This window comes from Dermacentor variabilis, chromosome 5 (assembly GCF_050947875.1).
Source record: "Dermacentor variabilis isolate Ectoservices chromosome 5, ASM5094787v1, whole genome shotgun sequence".
Classification (NCBI taxonomy): Eukaryota; Metazoa; Arthropoda; class Arachnida; order Ixodida; family Ixodidae; genus Dermacentor; species Dermacentor variabilis.
Window position 1 is genome coordinate 178,811,816 of NC_134572.1, and position 22,068 is coordinate 178,833,883.

Sequence of the window (22,068 nt, forward strand, 5' to 3'; positions counted from 1 at the left end):
CACCATCCGTCATGTGTACAGACCATTCTTCTTTCGCAATACCACCGCCAAGCTCCTTCCAATGCCACACCAAGCGAACGATACGAAAGGTAAATAGTTTCCATTCATTGCCAAGAATTATGTGGCAGGGAAGCTGCCTTGTAATACGAGTTGCGTGCGCATACTGCCGGCGCACGTGCGACTAAGCCGCCTATGTGTTTTTAAAAATGCGCATGCGGATGAGGACTCGGCGCTGAGATGCATCCGGTAAATTTATGTAATAAGTGCTAAATGTAGCCAGGGTTGTTACGGATCAAGCAGCGGAGCATTGAAACCTTTGCTTGCCCGAGTCAGCTGATGCGGTAATCCTTTCTTCTCCACTGACTGCTGTGGCGAAGTAACATCAGAATTTCTTATGTCTAGCCAGAGAAGTATGGAATGTCTTCAGGCCAACTAATACTTCCGAAACCATAGCGCAGCAAGACCGGCACCATAGCTACTAGATTTGCGAGGCAGGCTGCCACACAAGCACCGTTAGCACCACACGGCACACGGCGCAACCGTTAAATAAACGCACGTGATCGCCGCGACACACTGTGGACAATATATAAAGCTTGAAAAGCTTCTTTCGTCATTTCTTCACTTGATGGCGCTAGCTTCTTTACGAAAACTGTCCACTTGAAGCGGCGCGAAAACGGAAACATGCGAACCCTATGTGCGAACTATGAAACGGCCGCGGACGTGTCGTCTGGTCGAGCGGCTGGAATATGCCGCGTTTCGTCGCCAGGGCGGCGTGCAACGCACTCTTTTCGACGCGCCGCCTATCCAGTGCTGGTTCCCCATAGCCTCCACACACGCACACGAATGCCCTATGCTTGTTGGAGTACTTCTGCAAAATCCCAAGTGCCGTATTTATTCGAATATAGCTCGACGTTCTTGTTGGTCATAATAAACACTTATCGATCGACCTGTATTCCTGACCGAGGAATCACGACCTGTATTCAGGAACAAAGCTGTTCGCGACTCGGTGGGCGAACGTCGCTCCAGCCCGAGAACACGTGCCTTCGCATCGCTCCAGAGGGAAGACCCGAATGCCAGCTTATTCGACAAGGACCAGTCCTCGCACATAGCTCAGCTAGTGTAGTACATTATCCGAACATTCTGGCCAACTTCTGTTATGATCGGGCCAACATACTGTGAGTTTGTGTGCTTTTGTCACGGACCTGGAAGGGCGCCCGGCTAGCCCCAAGTGCTGGGAGAGTAGGCCTACCGTTGCAAGTACGCCAAAGGCCCGCACTCCTGCAGCAGCAATGGCCCCGAAATTCGTCGCCGACGCTGATGGATGGACCACCCTAGTATCGATACATTCCCAAGGTACACAGCACGTTGCAACGCTTATTTTGCGTACGCCAACTTGCCTATTCCTAACCCAGTGGAGCCTACGAGTGCTTCACGACGCGCTATGCGTCTCAGCGGCCCTGACCACTGCGGAAGCTTGCGCCGCTACGGTTGACATTAAAAAAGAAGTGAACTTGGCTATAATAACCAGTGATGAGCCATCGGCGACAGAAATGCTCCATCCAGCGCATTAAGGAAACCATTCTTAATGGCAACACTTACCCTGTCCACATCCATATTGCGTCGCCCCACAACTTGCGTAGAGGCGTGATTAACAACGTGGAACTGAACACCCCAACCAAAGAATTGATGCGAGAACTCTGAGCCACAAATTATGAAATTATTGCGGCTCGTACGATGGGTAAAACAGCCACTACAGTCATAACTTTCAAGGGCCCGCATGTGCCTCGCCAGGTCAGCTTTGGGGGAGGTGTATACCGCTGCATCCCTCACCGACCCAAGGCGCAATTTTGCTGATCTGACGTTTGTCGCGACAATGGAAAACAAAGGTGCAGAACATGTAGAAAGTCTATCGGGGATCCTGTAGAGGATAATGACTGCAAACTAGGCTGCCCAGTTGTGACAAGGACCACAAGGCCTATGACCCAACTTGCGAAGAGGTCAGAGTTCATAAAGAGGTCAGAGGCGGCTTACCCGAAGCGTTTGCAACAACGAAACGACAAGAAGAAAACGAAAACAGTCACCATCGCAAGCCCAAGCCCAAAACGCAACTCCGACAACACATCGAGAGACAGAAGTAGCTCCAGAAGCCGTCGACAGTGCAGGGGCCGGCAGTCGATCCAGAGGCCGCAGCGAAACCTGGCATAGAGGAAACTCTATGAATCCAGGTGCCGCGGCCATAGAGTTCCATACAATAACTATATGGCCGCGGCCACTTCGGGGGCCATAGCCGGCCCGGAGGTCGCGGCCAGTCTCCGGATCACAACCATTCCCGAGGCGAACAAGAACAGAAACCCGTAAACCAGCGAAACGTGAGTCAGTCACCCGGGCACCTCCCTTCCATCCCGTGACCTGTGCATCTAAAGTTCAAACATGAGCTCAAAAAGTAACCAAGGATTATAAGAACGCTATACTTCAAACTCGCAGACCTAATTAATCGAACGTCAACGCTAGCTTCACAATCATTAGAGCCCACTGAAGACATGGACATGCAAGCAGAGGCACACGCACCTGAAGACACACGATTAGGTGATACGATGCAACCCTTGGTACAAGTAAAACCAGCGTCATTGCAAACGGCGATGAAAAAGGCAAACTACCATGCCAGAGCCTCACAAAACCTTGAACCGGATTTTGAGCAAGTAAAGGACGAAATGAAATACGTGCAAACCAATCTAGAGGCCAAAATAGCTGAACAGGTTGCTGCTCAAGTTGAAGCGGCACTAAAAATATATACTTAACAAATAATGAGCCAAATGCGCTCCCTGTTCAACGAGCTTCTCAGCAACCAGGCAGAGGCAATGGTCTTACACACGCCACTGCAGGCTGCTATGGCTCCATTACCGCGTCAGGACGGGTGTGATCGGCACGTCGATCTACCAGCCTAACGCGACCCACTCCTTACCCTACAGCGGGCGCTCCGCAGCATCATCAGTAGAACAATGACGACTAATCTGGTGGTGTGGCAGTGGAACTGTAGTGGGATTGCTCGAAAACGGGGTCTTCTCACACGGTACATTGCCGCTCAAGATCGTCGACTAGGCATTCTCCTACTCCAGGAAACTAACCGAACACCTCACCTTGCAGGCTATACGACGTATAGCCATAATTCGACAATGGCCATTCTTACTCGTAAAGATATAGCGTCAAATGTTGCTCACAGCGCAGAGCCTCACTGTACGCATCCTCCCAACTAAAATAGACAAGAGCAAGGCACAGCCCCACTTGTTCATCACGAATGCTTATAGTCCGCCAAAATAGAAAGTAGACTTCTTCAAGGAGGTTGCGAATATGCGGCCAACAATGTATTCTGTCATCTAATAGCAGGCGACTTCAATGCAGCACACATTTCATGGGGATACACAAAAGACGCCTCCAAAGGATCCGCACCATGTGCAACAGGCCCAGTTAACTCTCCATGACGAGACCGACTCCCCGACGCGGCACGGAAACTCCGTAGAAAGGGATACCCCATCCGATCTTGCCTTCATTAAAAGGGCGACTCTCTGCGCAAATCGTTTAACACGCACGATATATACCTTAACGAGTGACCACACTGTCATACATATATTTCTGCAAATCAAAGGATTCCCACAGCGCCAGCACAAGCATCGCCTCACGGAGTGGAATGAGTTCCGCAAGACACATGCAGGAGACTTCCAGAACATGCACCTGAAAGATTGGGTAGAGATGGTCAGGCAACGAATCCAGACACACACGAAGGAGATAATAGAGAAGTGGGAGGAACCAAGCATGGATAGGCATCTTCATCTCTGGGAGGCACGACACGCCCTCATCAAGAGATGGAAAAGAAATAAGCTCAATCGCAAATTACGCTTACGTATCAGCACGTTCAACGAGCAGATCGTCCACTACACTGAACGTCTCACTCGTGAGCAGTGGTGCGGTACGTGCAACACGCTCAACAACACACTGAATATGAGCTCCACGTGCAATCTCATCCGATCGCTCATTGACCCAACCCAAAGACAGAAACGTCCCATTGTCATACGTATGAGGCATGCGGCGCGGAAAGAAAGAAGAGAACGATGTGCACGTATCGGTCTGAACGGCGCCAGCATCGCACTGGCGACGGGAGCCATGGAGGTTCGGTCAAGTCCATGACGCTGGCGGTCCATGTCGAACTCGGCGACATTCGAGCGAAGCTCCTTGGACCTGCTGCAGCCTCTCACGGCAGTGCCGGACACCTTAGCAGAGCTGACAGCCATCGCAGTCGCGATCAAACACATTCCCACTAGTAACTCAGCCTACCCAAGAATCATATTTACCGACTCCATGGCGGCTTGCAGGAAATTTTTGCACAGCGATCTCCCGGCACACATTTCGACGCTTATTCAAGAGCACCTTCAGGGTCCTTTAGAAATTATCTGGATACCTGGAAGACGAAGTGACTGCGAGCGAGTACGCTATTCTTTTAGCTCAGCTATTTTCGCCTGATTACTGTGTATATCACGGGGAAGCCGCCATGGGTTGTGGCACGGATGCAGCTTGACGTCCCCGCGCCTCTGCCGGGAATGGCGATTTCAGTGGTGGCTGCGTCCAGGAGGCGCACTGGCCTCCAGAGCGACACCGACCGCGACGATACCAGTGTCTACTCGCTCAGCAATGGGGACTTCTCCGATGACGAGTTTCAGCTTGAGTAGCCGCAAGAAACACGAAACACCAGGACCTACCTGTCTTCAAGCACGTCGACTGTAGGACCAAGTCGGAATACTTCAGTCAGTACAATTCTATTTGTACTAGAACTCGCTACCGTCAACCTGAGGTGACTCAACGGACAGTATGTCTCGGTGCTTCTTGAAGCAGTGACGCCAAATCAAGTCGCGGACGTCAGAGTCAACACACGAAAAAAAATGTCTTGGCTATTGACGTGTACATGAGACTGCGCTGCGAACTTTGAGCAAAGTTACGGAACTTGGCGGCATGAAGGTCCGCTCGTATATTCCTCTGGACAGTGACACCACTACTGGCGTCATTTACGACGTGGACGTCTCCATCTCCAGCGCTGACTTGCCTATTCTAGTGAAGCCAGCCGTTGATGGCTTCGCCATAACTCACTTGTCTCGACTCGGCGAATCCCGCTGTGTGAAGGTAATCTTCAAGGGCCAATCGCTTCCCTTACACGTCAACTTGGGCAACTTTAGACACCCCGTACGACCATTTATCCGAAGGCCACTCCAATGCCGCAATTGCATGGGGATGGGGCGCGTAAGTGCCGTGTGCGAGAACGCGAGTTTGCTCGCGCTGCGCAGAGCCAACACCAATACTCTAGAGCACTGTACCAATACAGAAGCTTGGCCCACGCTACCAAAGCGGCAGCCCCCGCCACAAGTGAAGCCACAGCCGGAGCCCCGACCGATACCACAGCCGGTGCCACAGCCGATGCCACAGCTGGTGCCACAGCCGGACCCACAGTCACATCAAAGGATACAGCTACCTAATCTAGTACACTATAGCTAGATACAGCGCACCGAGGTAGAGTCCACAGCGCCGACTCCGCATAAATTGTCCGAAGAAGACCAGCAAGAGGTTGTGATGCTTCGGTCGCTCATAAATACCCTTCGTGCACTTTTCAGAAAGTTGCGTACACCGTCAGCGTGAAGTGCAGTGCAAATACTGGATGCTCTTAATCCAGTGCTTGCAACTCTCGAGTAAGCCCCATGGCTCACCCGCAGCCTCCTATTCGGGCTACGACCACTGGCCATTCGGTCGTCCCAGATGTGATCAACGCAGATCACCACATATATGGAACTCCACTTTGGTGTCACGGTGCTTCACTGCACACACTCAGCACTTCCTTCCTATTTTATTCTTTCTATTCACCCTTAGCCTAACCCCCAGTGTAGGGTAGCAAACCAGATGGTCGTCTGGTTGACCTCCCTATCTTTCTTCTCTTTGCTTGCTCTCTCTATCTGGATACCTGGTCATGATGGGCTGCCTGGAAATGAAATAGCTAACCAGCTCGCCTGCGAGACTTTGAACCAGGCACCCTACATTCCGGGACCAGCCCAGATGAAAAGGTGTGCTCCCCTGCTTCTGCGGCCTTATCAAGAGGCGAGGCGCAAGTTCCCCAAGCTCAGCAAAGTGCTCACCCGTGAACAGGGTGTACCGATTCGTCAGGCCCAGACTGAAACACTCCCTACGCCAGCACGAATGCACTTCCCCGATACTGTGGCGAACGCCCGAACACATCCCATATCCTCTGGACCCGTGGACCGCCTCCACCTTTTCTGCCTGCCTATACAAATCTTTCCCTTAAACCCCATGCCGGGTGGCTGACAGAAGCAACCAGCGCCGACGACCAAAGTTACCTTGCGGCGTTTATCAGTGTTGCACTGAAGAATGCCGCAAGCAAGGCTCTGGACAGAGGGTCCTTCCACCACACCACCTAACATGAAAATAAAGTTTTTTCTCTCTGTTCGCGGCTCCAAATAAATGCTAATCCCCTAGCGGCCGCGCCGAGAACCAGCCGATCTAGGTTCAGCCTCAGGTTCTCACAGTACAGCGTGCGCTGCAGCGTTACCTCGCAGATCTCAAATCGTCGTGATATCGCCGCGAAAAAGCCCGAAAAAGTAAAGAAAAATCAGATGTCGAAAGAATTTTGCTGTGTGCCATTAGGGCGTGTCATCGCGGGGGAAAGACAGCAATGTAAAATTCATTGTTTCCTTAGAGAAGCAACCAACGCGCATTGGAGACCGACATGGATAAGTCTCTTTCGCATTGAGAAAATATGACCGCTACTATGCTGCTTTATTGGAAACACTTCACTCGGGACGACTTCCTTATTCCCGCTGAATGGACGTACCACTGCTTTCTTTGTATATATTTCAAATATGTTGGTGGCGTTTCAAATCGCAGAATGTACTTAGTTTAGGCAGGCGCTATTAGCGGTGTACGCTTAAGCTTCATTTGGTTTTGTTTAGCTTCATTCCCTTGCATTATTGTTAGTCATGCCCTAAGCAGCAGGAATATTCTCGGTAGTGTACTTTTGTCCGCGGGCAGCGGTAGCAGGAACGATAACTACAGCTCGGAAGGTCTGAAGGTGATCATGACATATGCTATGCCGCGGGACGACAAATCGTTTTGACGGTATGCTTTACTGGGGGCGAGGACTTACGCAGTCGCCATCTGTCATATGCGCCTCCCTTGCGAAGGGATAGCGCGGCGCGCTCCTCCTATAGGTTTGGCTGTCGGCGCTCAAGCAAAACACCACGCGGCAGCCCTCCTCTACATTTCTGTAGGTAATCTCAAAACGAGGGAATTTTTTACTGTTAAAATAATACTGTTGAGTAAACTGAAAGCACAGAATCGTTTACAGACGCTATCTCTTTACCGAATATGTACAGTCAATGCCACTGCATTCGGTCGCCGCGATGGGGTCTCCCGAACCGGCTTCTTGCGTGAAAGGTAGGCAAACGCTGAGAGCAAACTATGTGAAATATGTTCTTATAGTGGGCCCTCTGTGTAACCGACTGGAGCATAACAGAATGAAGCCTCAATGAAGCGATCGCACGGGTTCGCAGCGACCGACTGTGCGTCTGCATGTATGTCCGTGCACATATGTTATGCTTTCGCTGCGAGCGCGTTTTCGCACCGTGCCGTGAGCTTTAGGCCGTAGAATAATGAGCATTTCACAGTACACAAACAACCATTTTTGCGTGGACGCTATCAGAGCTGTTCAAAAATAATTTCGTTATAGAGACTTCGACGCCCACGGCGACTGTGATGCGCCGTTGCGACGATTCACTCTTTTTTCTTCTAAATTATTTGACGTTTCAATATTCTTTCTCAAGTTGCGTCGCACTGCATGTTTATCGGTCTTCTCAGCGTGCGATTTCCCGCGGCTTATTTTTCATAATCCAGCACATTAATTCATAACACAAACATGTACCAAGCCTTTTTTTAATGTGCTTGCTACCACTCCCTTCACTCTGCAGTGAACTTGCCAGACTCTAGCATCAACAGGTTCATAGTCCAAATAAAGCGTCATGCCATTAGCCGGGCAGCGGGCGAGCGTCTCACTGCGCGTTTTCTGCTACTCACCGAACATAGTAGTCCCGACGCCGTAGCAGAAATCTTCCTCGCGTCTGTGCTTGCTGCATAGCCGATTTGCAGCCGATGGCTGTTTGCCGGTTCTAAGTTTCGCGAGCCAAGCTTCACTCAGCTTCTTGTCCTGCGGCTACGTGGGAATAAATAAGGCTGACACCAAGCTCCGTTGCGTACGTTTGGCACTGCTGCACCGAGCAGTAGCCTACCATGCTGCATGCCTCAAAAAGCAGCCACTACCTATTATAGTACTTTCAAGTAGATACCCAAGGCGGGAAAACCTCACCACTTAATCTGAACCGCAGCCAAGTGGGACTTCAAACTTTTGTTTTCAGTTCGCTTCGGCGCTTCCAAAGCAGCCGACGTGGCCGCTGTGTCCACGTGATCCCTCATGCCACGTCACACCGACGGTGGCGCCAGCTTTTCCAGTGGAGGAGCTCGTTCCCAATAGTTTAGCATGCAGTGTAAGCACAAGATGCTATCTTTACATTCAGCGCTGCGAGTTGTCGGTTTATTTGCTCGCGAGAAATTTAGAAGCTACTGCAACCAATGCTCCTTCCAAAGTTGGAACATTCGACCTGTCCACTAGTTTGCTTTCCGACTCTGTGTACACAGCTAAATTCCATTACAACTAGTTCGATTATTTTCCAAGTCGTGCAAATTACACTAATACAAGCGACAATGCTGAAAAACACCCTCGCTAAATTTCGGAAACCTGTTGGAAGAAACGTAGCTTGGTCCGCCGATTGGTTATTTAATTGGGGTGCCGAAGACGCCCGCGAAGCATTAATTCGACGAGGAAGACATCTTTGGCAGTTCCGACGAGAATGGATCATGTGGCATTGGCGAGCGAGATTTAGTCGCCAAGCTTACGGCAAATAAATGAGTGCTACTTTCAAAGTTTTTTCTAAAAAAGGACATCGGTTAACGTATATTCGAATTATAACTTTTTCTATCTAGGTAAGTTCAGTATAGTGGAGGCTAAAGCCCCTCCATGCATGTTTCCGCCGACCAGGTTAAGTACCGCCAACATACCCTCCTCCTCCGCGCTCCTCTCCCATTCACCCCCTTGCTTCCGGCGTCAAGCGGAACCTACGTAGCTGCAGCTTCCTGTTCCGAGTGGAAGTGACGCTATGTTTTTTTAGCGTTGTTTACTTTCGCGTCGATGGAGAGGCTTTAATTGCACCAGCTGCGGTTTAAACTGTGAATGCGATTCCATCCAAGAACCACCGCCTATTGTAATCAGCGATGTGATCGTGTTCGCTGCTTCGCGTCAACCTATGATGGGTTGTCCCACGAGAGACAACATACAGCGGAATGTAGTGCCTGGGTGCTCGGAGACTACTGCCGTTTTTCGTGCATTTGGAAAACAGGGACCGCGAACTACTAGTTCAGCGGAATACAACAGCTTGTCCCCTTTGCATTCTTCTCATGGTGACTGCCACAGCTCTGCTAAGCACGCGCGGCCGTCAAAGTGGAAATTCCCGCAGCGTAACTCCAGGAAGCGGAAACGCCAAAACCGGAAATCTTGAAACTGGAAGTGCCGGAACCGGATTTGGTGTGAGGGGGAAAGGCGGCGCACAAAGGTTGTCGCTACTTAAGAAAGCGGCGGTGGCGCGTGGATGGAGGGGTTTTAGTGGAGGCGACCTATATTTGTGTTCGACAACATTGGTAGGCCTGCAGAAAGTAGTTCCTACTAAAGCCCCTCCATCCACGTTTCCGCCGACCAAGTTAAGAACCGCCAACCTACCCTCCTCCTCCCCGCTCCTCTCCCACTTACCCCTTTAGCTTCCGGCGTCAAGCGGAACTTACGTAGCTTCAGCTTCCTGTTCCCAGTGGAAGTGAGGCTGTTTCTTTAGCGTCGTTTACTTTCGCATCGACAGAGAGGCTTTAATTGCACCAGCTGCGGTTTAAACTGTTAATGCGATTCCATTAAAGAACCACCGCCTATTGTAATCGGCGATCTGGCCGTGTTCGCTGCTTCGCGTCAACCTGCGACGGGTTGTGCCACGAGAGACAGCGTACAGTGGAATGTAGTGCCTGGGTGCTTGGAGACCACTGCCGTTTTTCGTACGTTTGGAAAACAGCGACCGCGAACTACTCAGAGCGAGCTACTCAGATTAGCGCCGGCTGCTAAGCACGCGCGGGGGTCTCACCATGGTCTAACAGCAATCAAAGCAGAAATTCCCGCAGCGCAACTCCAGGACGCGGAACGCCGGGACCGGAAATCTTGAAACCGGAAATGCCGGAACCGGATTTGGTCTGAGGGGAAAAGGCGGCGCACATCAAAGGTTGTCGCTACTTAAGAAAGCGGCGGTGGCGCGTGGATGGAGGGGTTTTAGTTCCTACCACGCATTTACTAAGTTATGGTTATTTTTTTCAAGAATTCATTTTGCACGACAGTTTTCACTTCAAACTGAGGATTATACTGAGGTAGAAATTGGTGCGAATATCGTGATATTTTAGGCGCAGCCGATTCTCTATTAACGTTTTAGGCCCTTGGCACGTCTTTGATGCCAACGAGTACTCATACGACGGCCTACAGCAGCGCAGTGCACTATAGTTAGAACTTTTCTTCTTAATAACAAAATACAAAAAAAGACATGGGAGGGCTATGTATCTTCGTAAGACACTCTACATCGAACGGGGTAATAAATGTTAAGCATTCAGTCATGAGCATGGCGCAAGCCTAGACGCGCTGAGTCCGTAGTGAACATCCCATAGGACGCCTTCAAAACAATTTTACTAGCACTGCATTCTCGTCGGGAAGCAGCCAATGCAGTGTGCGGCACGCTGCACTATAGCTGCACAATGCATTGCACGTCCACCATTACCGAATGGCGCTGCTGACGACGAGCCCGACACTGCTGGGCAATTTGAGTCTCAGATGCCGTACACGCGCTGCGTGTTGAGGCGCACCGCCTCCAGGACCTCGTCGACGGAGATATTTCGGAGGTTGGCCAGCTGCGTGGCCACGTGGATGACCATACCGGGGTGGGCGACCGCGCCCTTTCTTTGCTCGTCCTTGGGCAGGAAGAAAGGCGCGTCCGTCTCCAGAAGCAGCCGGTCCAGCGGGATGTTGCGTGCCGCGTCGGCCAGCTCGCCGGAAGACTCCAGCTTGGGCGTCAGTCCGAGGCAGAGGTGGGGAAACGGGTCGAGCCACTGGCGCGCCTCGCGCCAGCTACCGCTGAAGCAGTGCACGTGAACCATGTAGTTCGAGGGCACCATCTCGCGCAGGATGCGTACGGTGTCCGCCGTGGCGTTGCGGGAGTGGATGACCAGAGGCAGCCCGCGGCTCGTGGCGAGCTGCAACTGCGTGCGGAACACCTGCTGCTGCACGTCTCGGTTCTTGTCCGAGTAGTCGAGGCCGATCTCACCAAATGCCACCACGCTTGGGTGCTGGAGCGCGTGCAGCAGTTGCTGCTCGATCTGGTCGTTGTACTCGGCCGCCATCTTGGGATGGACACCGAACGCGCCCCACACCTTGTCCTCGGAGAGCAGCGCGTCCCACATGTACTCCAGCTTGAAGGTGACCGGGTTGCAGAAGTTGGCCACGCAGCCTTCGTAGCAGTCTGGGAAAGTTTGCTGGTTGTCGTGCCGGTAGTCGGCGTAGCTGCCGAAGTGGTTCGCCTTGCTGAACAGGTAGTCTAGATGGCAGTGCGAGTCGATGAGCCCTGTCTTCGAAGCCACCGTGTAGGGCCACTTCTTGCTCTGCTGGGCCGGCCATGCCATCGTGACTTAAGATGAGCCTACAACTAGGGCGACGCGCGGCAGCCGAAGCAGGCACTCGGTGCTACCGGAGAGTCGAGATCGGCCTCCTTCTCGTTGGAACTGTACAGCCTGAGCTGATGATGATGATGAACTTCTACTATGGCTCGCCCCCACCAAGGGGGATAGGCCAAGAATCGGGCGGCTGGAGGTAGCTCAGAGAAATTCTTAATTAAAAATTAGAAACGCAAATTAAAAGAAATAAACCAAAGATATTGGAAAGACTATAGTCAGGTAGAACTTAAGAAACAAGAGGCCTTTTTCTCCTCCGAGGCGGATGCACACGAGCATCCAGGCGCGCACTCTGGACTGACGTCATGAGCCGGACGGCCGGTAACCCCGCCGACGGAGAGGATGGCCGCCCGCGCTTCAACGGGGCCAAGTCGCGTCAGCTGTGTGCGTTAGCCCCTCGTCAGAGTGAATTCCCGAAGTGTTTGTGATGGTCTGTCATGCCGGAAATATTACTGCGAGTTTACGATGCATCATTTGTGCCGCTTGCGTTTATTTTGAGCCGTTATCCGGCGAAGAAACATTGCAGCAAGCATCGCTTTTGCCGCGCCACGCTTTGCCCGAAAACAGAATCCTGCGGCGACGCACCGCTACAAGCACACATCTTGCGTGTTCGTGTTCCGTGTTATTTTGTTTCGCTCGCGAGTGAAGTTACGACGAGGAAAGTTTGCCAAAGTCTGGTGCGTACTGTGGGTGTGCGTGTACTGTGTCGCTGCGTTTTTATTCGGAAGGGGTGAAGTGATGGAGCAAAACCATTCTCAGGAGAAATGAGAAAAGCGTGCGTGCATGAAACAAACGTACGAGTGCCTTAACAGAAAATATTTGCAAAAGCAGCCTCCAACGCAAAGATTTGTTGCCGTCAACTTAGCGTGAACGATCGTTGTCAGCAGTGAGGTAGCCGAGCGCCTAGCGGCGGTGTTCGAGCGTTGTATAGCACCGTCGCTTGATTGCTGCCCACTAGTGCTCACTGCATGCGCAAGCTGTAATGCTGTGACACAATTACGCGTAAGGTGTGCTGCCAGCGCTCGATATGCTTTCTCACAACACAGCTCCGCGCTGCTTTTCGGTTCTCGTGATATGTTACTATTAAAAATTCCCAAGACAGTGTTAAGAGAACGGTAAAAAGAAGAAGAAAAAACAAACAAGCGAGAAGGTGGGCACATCAGCTTGTGAACCCGCTCCTAATACCTCTACACGCGTCTGTTTGTAAATGTGTGTGTGTGTATGTTTTTTTGCGTTTGTCTAATTTTTTATTTCCCCCATTTTGTTATATTTCAAATTTTCTTAGTTTGGAGTTTGTGTGTGAATATGTGCCTGCTTCCATGCGTGTTTGCGCTTACTCTTATTTCTGTCCTTTCATGTTATGTTAGCATTTGTTTTTGCAAGCTTTCTTTCAGCAAAGTCATTTTACACATATTCATTAGCTCTTCTCATTCAAAGCACCAGCTCCTGTAAACAGCAGGGCTGGACTTTTCCATCTCATTAAAGCCTTTCTCACTGTTCTTCCTTGTGTTATCAATCTGCCTCCTCGCTGTGTTTTCTGTGCTTGCTTCTTGTTGCAGCAATGTGATTAACCAACTTGCACAAAACAAATTTCCATCAGCTATGAAAACAGAAGGGTTTACTGCCACATTTTATTAAAAGTGTCATGTGGGTTGCAGAGTAACTTTGCCTCTTACCCCCCTTCATGTTTATGCACCAGTGCATGTGGCAGCTCACCAGAAGTGCACATGAAAGGTTACCATATTATGAAACAGCACCTTGCTATGGTCTGGCATTTCTCATGCTTCCAGTCTTAGTAAACTGACGGTTTCGCTGCCTGTAATATATGCTGGTACAAATTTTCAAAACGACTAACGTCAGGCAATGGGGTGTCATTTCCTGTCTGACTCTTTCATCGTTGCAAAAACATTTTTCAGTATAGAGACCAGAAAAGCAGTGCGCTGAGAGCTTTTGCAACTTTCACCATTTATTACTTTACCAACGACATTGTATGGATATGGCCATTGCTATGCCAACGGCTTCTGAATTAAAGAATTGCCTCAATAAAGCACATTCAACTTTAGTAAGCGTCTTTTAGTACAAACAATGGTAGCGGAGCTGTTCCGGGTGAATAATTGTGCTTGCATTCATGTTCCTTGCCCAGTCAGATAAACAAATTAAACAATAGCTACGGCATCACTGCGATTTGAAGTGCAGACTGCTAAACTGCTAACGGTGCCTTTAAAGCGTGCCCTTGACTACTGGTATGAATACCTACTCGAACGAGTATTTTGGGCCTCACTACGCTAATGTTTGATAATTGTTCTCTTATTCGTATTACTTGCCTGAGCCAGATAAATCCCAAATTTAGAATGCAGCCACATGAATGTGCTTCTTGCATGCAAGCTGCTAAAAGTGGCAGTCAGTTTCACATTGACTACTGCCATTTCACCTACAATGACTACGACATGACTTGACTCTGAAGTGCAGACTGCTAACGGCGCCTTTAAAGCGTGCCCTTGACTACTGCTATAAATAGCTGCTCGAATGAGTACTTTGGGCCTCACTAAGCTAATAACGAATGATGTTTGATAATGGTTCTCTTACTCGCATTACTTGCCTGAGCCAGATAAATCCCAAATAAGGAATGCAGCCACATGAATGTGCTTCTTGCATGCAACCCGCTAAAAGTGGCAGTCAGTTTCGCATTGACTACTGCCATTTCACCTACAATGACTACGACATGACTTGACCCTGAAGTGCAGACTGCTAACTGTGCCTTTAAAGCGTGCCCTTGACTACTGCTATAAATAGCTACTCGAATGAGTACTTTGGGCCTCACTAAGCTAATGACGAATGATGTTTGATAATTGTTCTCTTATTCGCATTAATTGCCTGAGCCATATAGATCCCAAATAATGAATGCAGCCACATGGATGTGCTTCTTGCATGCAAGCTGCTAAAAGTGGCAATCAGTTTCGCATTGACTACTGCCATTTCACCTACAATGACTACGACATGACTTCACTTTGAAGTGCAGACTGCTAACGGTGCCTTTAAAGCAGGCCCTTGACTACTGCTATAAATAGCTGCTCGAATGAGTACTTTGGGCCTCACTAAGCTAATAACGAATGATGTTTGATAATGGTTCTCTTACTCGCATTACTTGCCTGAGCCAGATAAATCCCAAATAAGGAATGCAGCCACATGAATGTGCTTCTTGCATGCAACCCGCTAAAAGTGGCAGTCAGTTTCGCATTGACTACTGCCATTTCACCTACAATGACTACGACATGACTTGACTCTGAAGTGCAGACTGCTAACTGTGCCTTGAAAGCGTGCCCTTGACTACTGCTATAAATAGCTACTCGAATGAGTACTTTGGGCCTCACTAAGCTAATGACGAATGATGTTTGATAATTGTTCTCTTATTCGCATTAATTGCCTGAGCCATATAGATCCCAAATAATGAATGCAGCCACATGGATGTGCTTCTTGCATGCAAGCTGCTAAAAGTGGCAATCAGTTTCGCATTGACTACTGCCATTTCACCTACAATGACTACGACATGACTTCACTTTGAAGTGCAGACTGCTAACGGTGCCTTTAAAGCAGGCCCTTGACTACTGCTATTAATACCTACTCGAACGAGTATTTTGGGCCTCACCAAGCTAATGTTTGATAATTGTTCTCTTATTCGCATTACTTGCCTGAGCCAGATAAATCCCAAATATAGAATGCAGCCACATGAATGTGCTTCTTGCATGCAAGCTGCTAAAAGTGGCAGTCAGTTTCGCATTGACTACTGCCATTTCACCTACAATGACTACGACATGACTTGACTCTGAAGTGCACACTGCTAACGGTGCCTTTAAAGCGTGCCCTTGACTACTGCTATAAATAGCTACTCGAATGAGTACTTTGGGCCTCACTAAGCTAATGACGAATGATGTTTGATAATTGTTCTCTTATTCGCATTACTTGCCTGAGCCATAGAAATCCCAAATTATGAATGCAGCCACATGGATGTGCTTCTTGCATGCAAGCCGCTAAAAGGGGCAGTCAGTTTCGCATTGACTACTGCCATTTCACCTACAATGACTACGACATGACTTGACTCTGAAGTGCAGACTGCTAACGGTGCCTTTAAAGCGTGCCCTTGACTACTGCTATAAATAGCTACTCGAATGAGTACTTTGGGCCTCACTAAGCTAATGACGAATGATGTTTGATAATTGTTCTCTTATTCGCATTAATTGCCTGAGCCATATAGATCCCAAATAATGAATGCAGCCACATGAATGTGCTTCTTGCATGCAAGCTGCTAAAAGTGGCAATCAGTTTCGCATTGACTACTGCCATTTCACCTACAATGACTACGACATGACTTGACTCTGAAGTGCAGACTGCTAACGGTGCTTTTAAAGCAGGCCATTGACTACTGCTATTAATACCTACTCAAACGAGTATTTTGGGCCTCACTAAGCTAATGTTTGATAATTGTTCTCTTATTCGCATTACTTGCCTGAGCCAGATAAATCCCAAATATAGAATGCAGCCACATGAATGTGCTTCTTAAATGCAAGCTGCTAAAAGTGGCAGTCAGTTTTGCATTGACTACTGCCATTTCACCTACAATGACTACGACATGACTTGACTCTGAAGTGCAGACTGCTAACGGTGCCTGTAAAGCGTGCCCTTGACTACTGCTATAAATAGCTACTCGAATGAGTACTTTGGGCCTCACTAAGCTAATGACAAATGATGTTTGATAATTGTTCTCTTATTCGCATTACTTGCCTGAGCCAGATAAATCCCAAATAAAGAATGCAGCCACATGAATTTGCTTCTTGCATGCAAGCCGCTAAAAGTGGTAGTCAGTTTCGCATTGACTACTGCCATTTCACCTACAATGACTACGACATGACTTGACTCTGAAGTGCAGACTGCTAACGGTGCCTTTAAAGCGTGCCCTTGACTACTGCTATAAATAGCTACTTGAATGAGTATTTTGGGCCTCACTAAGCTAATGTTTGATAATTGTTCTCTTATTCGTATTACTTGCCTGAGCCAGATAAATCCCAAATATAGAATGCAGCCACATGAATGTGCTTCTTGCATGCAAGCTGCTAAAAGTGGCAGTCAGTTTCACATTGACTACTGCCATTTCACCTACAATGACTACGACATGACTTGACTCTGAAGTGCAGACTGCTAACGGCACCTTTAAAGCGTGCCCTTGACTACTGCTATAAATAGCTGCTCGAATGAGTACTTTGGGCCTCACTAAGCTAATAACGAATGATGTTTGATAATGGTTCTCTTACTCGCATTACTTGCCTGAGCCAGATAAATCCCAAATAAGGAATGCAGCCACATGAATGTGCTTCTTGCATGCAACCCGCTAAAAGTGGCAGTCAGTTTCGCATTGACTACTGCCATTTCACCTACAATGACTACGACATGACTTTACTCTGAAGTGCAGACTGCTAACTGTGCCTTTAAAGCGTGCCCTTGACTACTGCTATAAATAGCTACTCGAATGAGTACTTTGGGCCTCACTAAGCTAATGACGAATGATGTTTGATAATTGTTCTCTTATTCGCATTAATTGCCTGAGCCATATAGATCCCAAATAATGAATGCAGCCACATGGATGTGCTTCTTGCATGCAAGCTGCTAAAAGTGGCAATCAGTTTCGCATTGACTACTGCCATTTCACCTACAATGACTACGACATGACTTGACTCTGAAGTGCAGACTGCTAACGGTGCCTTTAAAGCGTGCCCTTGACTACTGCTATAAATAGCTACTTGAATGAGTATTTTGGGCCTCACTAAGCTAATGACAAATGATGTTTGATAATTGTTCTCTTATTCGCATTACTTGCCTGAGGCAGATAAATCCCAAATAAAGAATGCAGCCACATGAATGTGCTTCTTGCATGCAAGCCGCTAAAAGTGGTACTCAGTTTCGCATTGACTACTGCCATTTCACCTAAAATGACTACGACATGACTTGACTCTGAAGTGCAGACTGCTAACGGTGCCTTTAAAGCGTGCCCTTGACTACTGCTATAAATAGCTACTTGAATGAGTATTTTGGGCCTCACTAAGCTAATGTTTCATAATTGTTCTTTTATTCGCATTACTTGCCTGAGCCAGATAAATCCCAAATATAGAATGCAGCCACATGAATGTGCTTCTTGCATGCAAGCTGCTAAAAGTGGCAGTCAGTTTCGCATTGACTACTGCCATTGCACCTACAGTGACTACAACATGACTTCACTTTGAAGTGCAGACTGCTAACGGTGCCTTTAAAGCGTGCCCTTGACTACTGCTATAAATAGCTACTCGAATGAGTACTTTGGGTCTCACTAAGCTAATGACGAATGATGTTTGATAATTGTTTTCTTATTCGCATTAATTGCCTGAGCCATATAGATCCCAAATAATGAATGCAGCCACATGAATGTGCTTCTTGCAGGCAAGCTGCTAAAAGTGGCAATCAGTTTCGCATTGACTACTGCCATTTCAACTACAATTACTACGACATGACTTCACTTTGAAGTGCAGACTGCTAACGGTGCTTTTAAAGCAGGCCATTGACTACTGCTATTACTACCTACTCAAACGAGTATTTTGGGCCTCACTAAGCTAATGTTTGATAATTGTTCTCTTATTCGCATTACTTGCCTGAGCCAGATAAATCCCAAATATAGAATGCAGCCACATGAATGTGCTTCTTGCATGCAAGCTGCTAAATGTGGCAGTCAGTTTCGCATTGACTACTGCCATTTCACCTACAGTGACTACGACATGACTTCACTTTGAAGTGCAGACTGCTAATGGTGCCTTTAAAGTGTGCCCTTGACTACTGCTATTAATAGCTGCTCGAATGAGTACTTTGGGCCTCACTGAGCTAAGTATGTTTCATAATTGTTCTCTTATTCGCATTACTTGCATGAGCCATATAGATCCCAAATAATGAATGCAGCCACATGAATGTGCTTCTTGCATGCAAGCTGCTAAAAGTGGCAATCAGTTTCGCATTGACTACTGCCATTTCACCTACAATGACTACGACATGACTTCACTTTGAAATGCAGACTGCTAACGGTGCTCTTAAAGCAGGCCCTTGACTACTGCTATTAATACCTACTCAAACGAGTATTTTGGGCCTCACTAAGCTAATGTTTGATAATTGTTCTCTTATTCGCATTACTTGCCTGAGCCAGATAAATCCCAAATATAGAATGCAGCCACATGAATGTGTTTCTTGCATGCAAGCTGCTAAAATTGGCAGTAAGTTTCGCATTGACTACTGCCATTTCACCTACAATGACTATGACATGACTTGGCTCTGAAGTGCAGACTGCTAACGGTGCCTTTAAAGCGTGCCCTTGACTACTGCTATAAATAGCTGCACGAATGAGTACTTTGGGCCTCACTAAGCTAATGACGAATGATGTTTGATAATTGTTCTCTTACTTGCATCACTTGCCTGAGCCAGATAAATCCCAAATATAGAATGCAGCCACATGAATGTGCTTCTTGCATGCAAGCTGCTAAAATTGGCAGTAAGTTTCGCATTGACTACTGCCATTTCACCTACAATGACTACGACATGACTTGGCTCTGAAGTGCAGACTGCTAACGGTGCCTTTAAAGCGTGCCCTTGACTACTGCTATAAATAGCTACTCGAATGAGTACTTTGGGCCTCACTAAGCTAATGACGAATGATGTTTGATAATTGTTCTCTTACTTGCATTACTTGCCTGAGCCATATAGATCCCAAATAATGAATGCAGCCACATGAATGTGCTTCTTGCATGCAAGCTGCTAAAAGTGGCAATCAGTTTCGCATTGACTACTGCTATTTCACCTACAATGACTACGACATGACTTCACTTTGAAGTGCAGACTGCTAACGGTGTCTTTAAAGCAGGCCCTTGACTACTGCTATTAATACCTACTCGAACGAGTATTTTGGGCCTCACTAAGCTAATGTTTGATAATTGTTCTCTTATTCGCATTACTTGCCTGAGCCAGATAAATCCCAAATATAGAATGCAGCCACATGAATGTGCTTCTTGCATGCACGCTGCTAAAAGTGGCAGTCAGTTTCGCATTGACTACTGCCATTTCACCTACAGTGACTACAACATGACTTCACTTTGAAGTGCAGACTGCTAATGGTGCCTTTAAAGTGTGCCCTTGCCTACTGCTATTAATAGCTGCTCGAATGAGTACTTTGGGCCTCACTCAGCTAAGTATGTTTCATAATTGTTCTCTTATTCGCATTACTTGCATGAGCCAGATAAATCCCAAATAAAGAATGCAGCCACATGAATGTGCTTCTTGCATGCAAGCCGTTAAAAGTGGCAGTCAGTTTCGCATTGACTACTGCCATTTCACCTACAATGACTACGACATGACTTGACTCTGAAGTGCAGACTGCTAACGGTGCCTTTAAAGCGTGCCCTTGACTACTGCTATTAATACCTACTCGAACGAGTATTTTGGGCCTCACTAAGCTAATGTTTGATAATTGTTCTCTTATTTGCATTACTTGCCTGAGCCAGATAAATCCCAAATATAGAATGCAGCCACATGAATGTGCTTCTTGCATGCAAGCTGCTAAAAGTGGCAATCAGTTTCGCATTGACTACTGCCATTTCACCTACAATGACTACGACATGACTTGACTCTGAAGTGCAGACTGCTAACGGTGCCTTTAAAGCGTGCCCTTGACTACTGCTATTAATACCTACTCGAACGAGTATTTTGGGCCTCACTAAGCTAATGTTTGATAATTGTTCTCTTATTCGCATTACTTGCCTGAGCCAGATAAATCCCAAATATAGAATGCAGCCACATGAATGTGCTTCTTGCATGCAAGCTGCTAAAAGTGGCAATCAGTTTCGCATTGACTACTGCCATTTCACCTACAGTGACTACAACATGACTTCACTTTGAAGTGCAGACTGCTAATGGTGCCTTTAAAGTGTGCCCTTGACTACTGCTATTAATAGCTGCTCGAATGAGTACTTTGGGCCTCACTGAGCTATGTATGTTTCATAATTGTTCTCTTATTCGCATTACTTGCATGAGCCAGATAAATCCCATATAAAGAATGCAGCCACATGAATGTGCTTCTTGCATGCAAGCCGCTAAAAGTGGCAGTCAGTTTCGCATTGACTACTGCCATTTCACCTACAATGACTACGACATGACTTCACTTTGAAGTGCAGACTGCTAATGGTGCCTATAAAGCGTGCCCTTGACTACTGCTATTAATAGCTACTCGAACGAGTATTTTGGGCCTCACTAAGCTAATGTTTGATTATTGTTCTCTTATTCGCATTACTTGCATGAGCCAGATAAATCCCATATAAAGAATGCAGCCACATGAATGTGCTTCTTGCATGCAAGCCGTTAAAAGTGGCAGTCAGTTTCGCATTGACTACTGCCATTTCACCTACAATGACTACGACATGACTTCACTTTGAAGTGCAGACTGCTAACGGTGCCTTTAAAGCGTGCCCTTGACTACTGCTACAAATAGCTACTCGAATGAGTACTTTGGGCCTCACTAAGCTAATGACGAATGATGTTTGATAATTGTTCTCTTACTCGCATTACTTGCCTGAGCGAGATAAATCCCAAATAAAGAATGCAGCCACATGAATGTGCTTCTTGCATGCAAGCCGTTAAAAGTGGCAGTCAGTTTCGCATTGACTACTGCCATTTCACCTACAATGACTACGACATGACTTCACTTTGAAGTGCAGACTGCTAACGGTGCCTTTAAAGCGTGCCCTTGACTACTGCTATAAATAGCTACTCGAATGAGTACTTTGGGCCTCACTAAGCTAATGACGAATGATGTTTGATAATTGTTCTCTTATTCGCATTACTTGCCTGAGCCAGATAAATCCCAAATAAAGAATGCAGCCACATGAATGTGCTTCTTGCATGCAAGTTGCTAAATGTGGCGGTAAATTTCACGGTGACTACTGCCGTTGCACTTTCAATGACTACGACATGACTGTGTTTTGAAGTGCAGACTGCTAATGGTGCCTTTTCAAGCGTGCCCTCGACTACTGCTATTAATAGTCGAATGAGTATTTTGGGCCTCACTAAGCTAATGATGTTTCATAATTGTTCTGTCATTCGCATTAG

The 22,068-nt window shown here is 47.6% G+C and overlaps 1 pseudogene; it reads right to left on the minus strand.

The window, feature by feature from the left end:
• Positions 1-11,007: 11,007 nt before the first annotated feature.
• Positions 11,008-11,856, minus strand: LOC142583724 (3'-5' RNA nuclease TATDN2 pseudogene; annotated as a pseudogene).
• Positions 11,857-22,068: the final 10,212 nt, after the last annotated feature.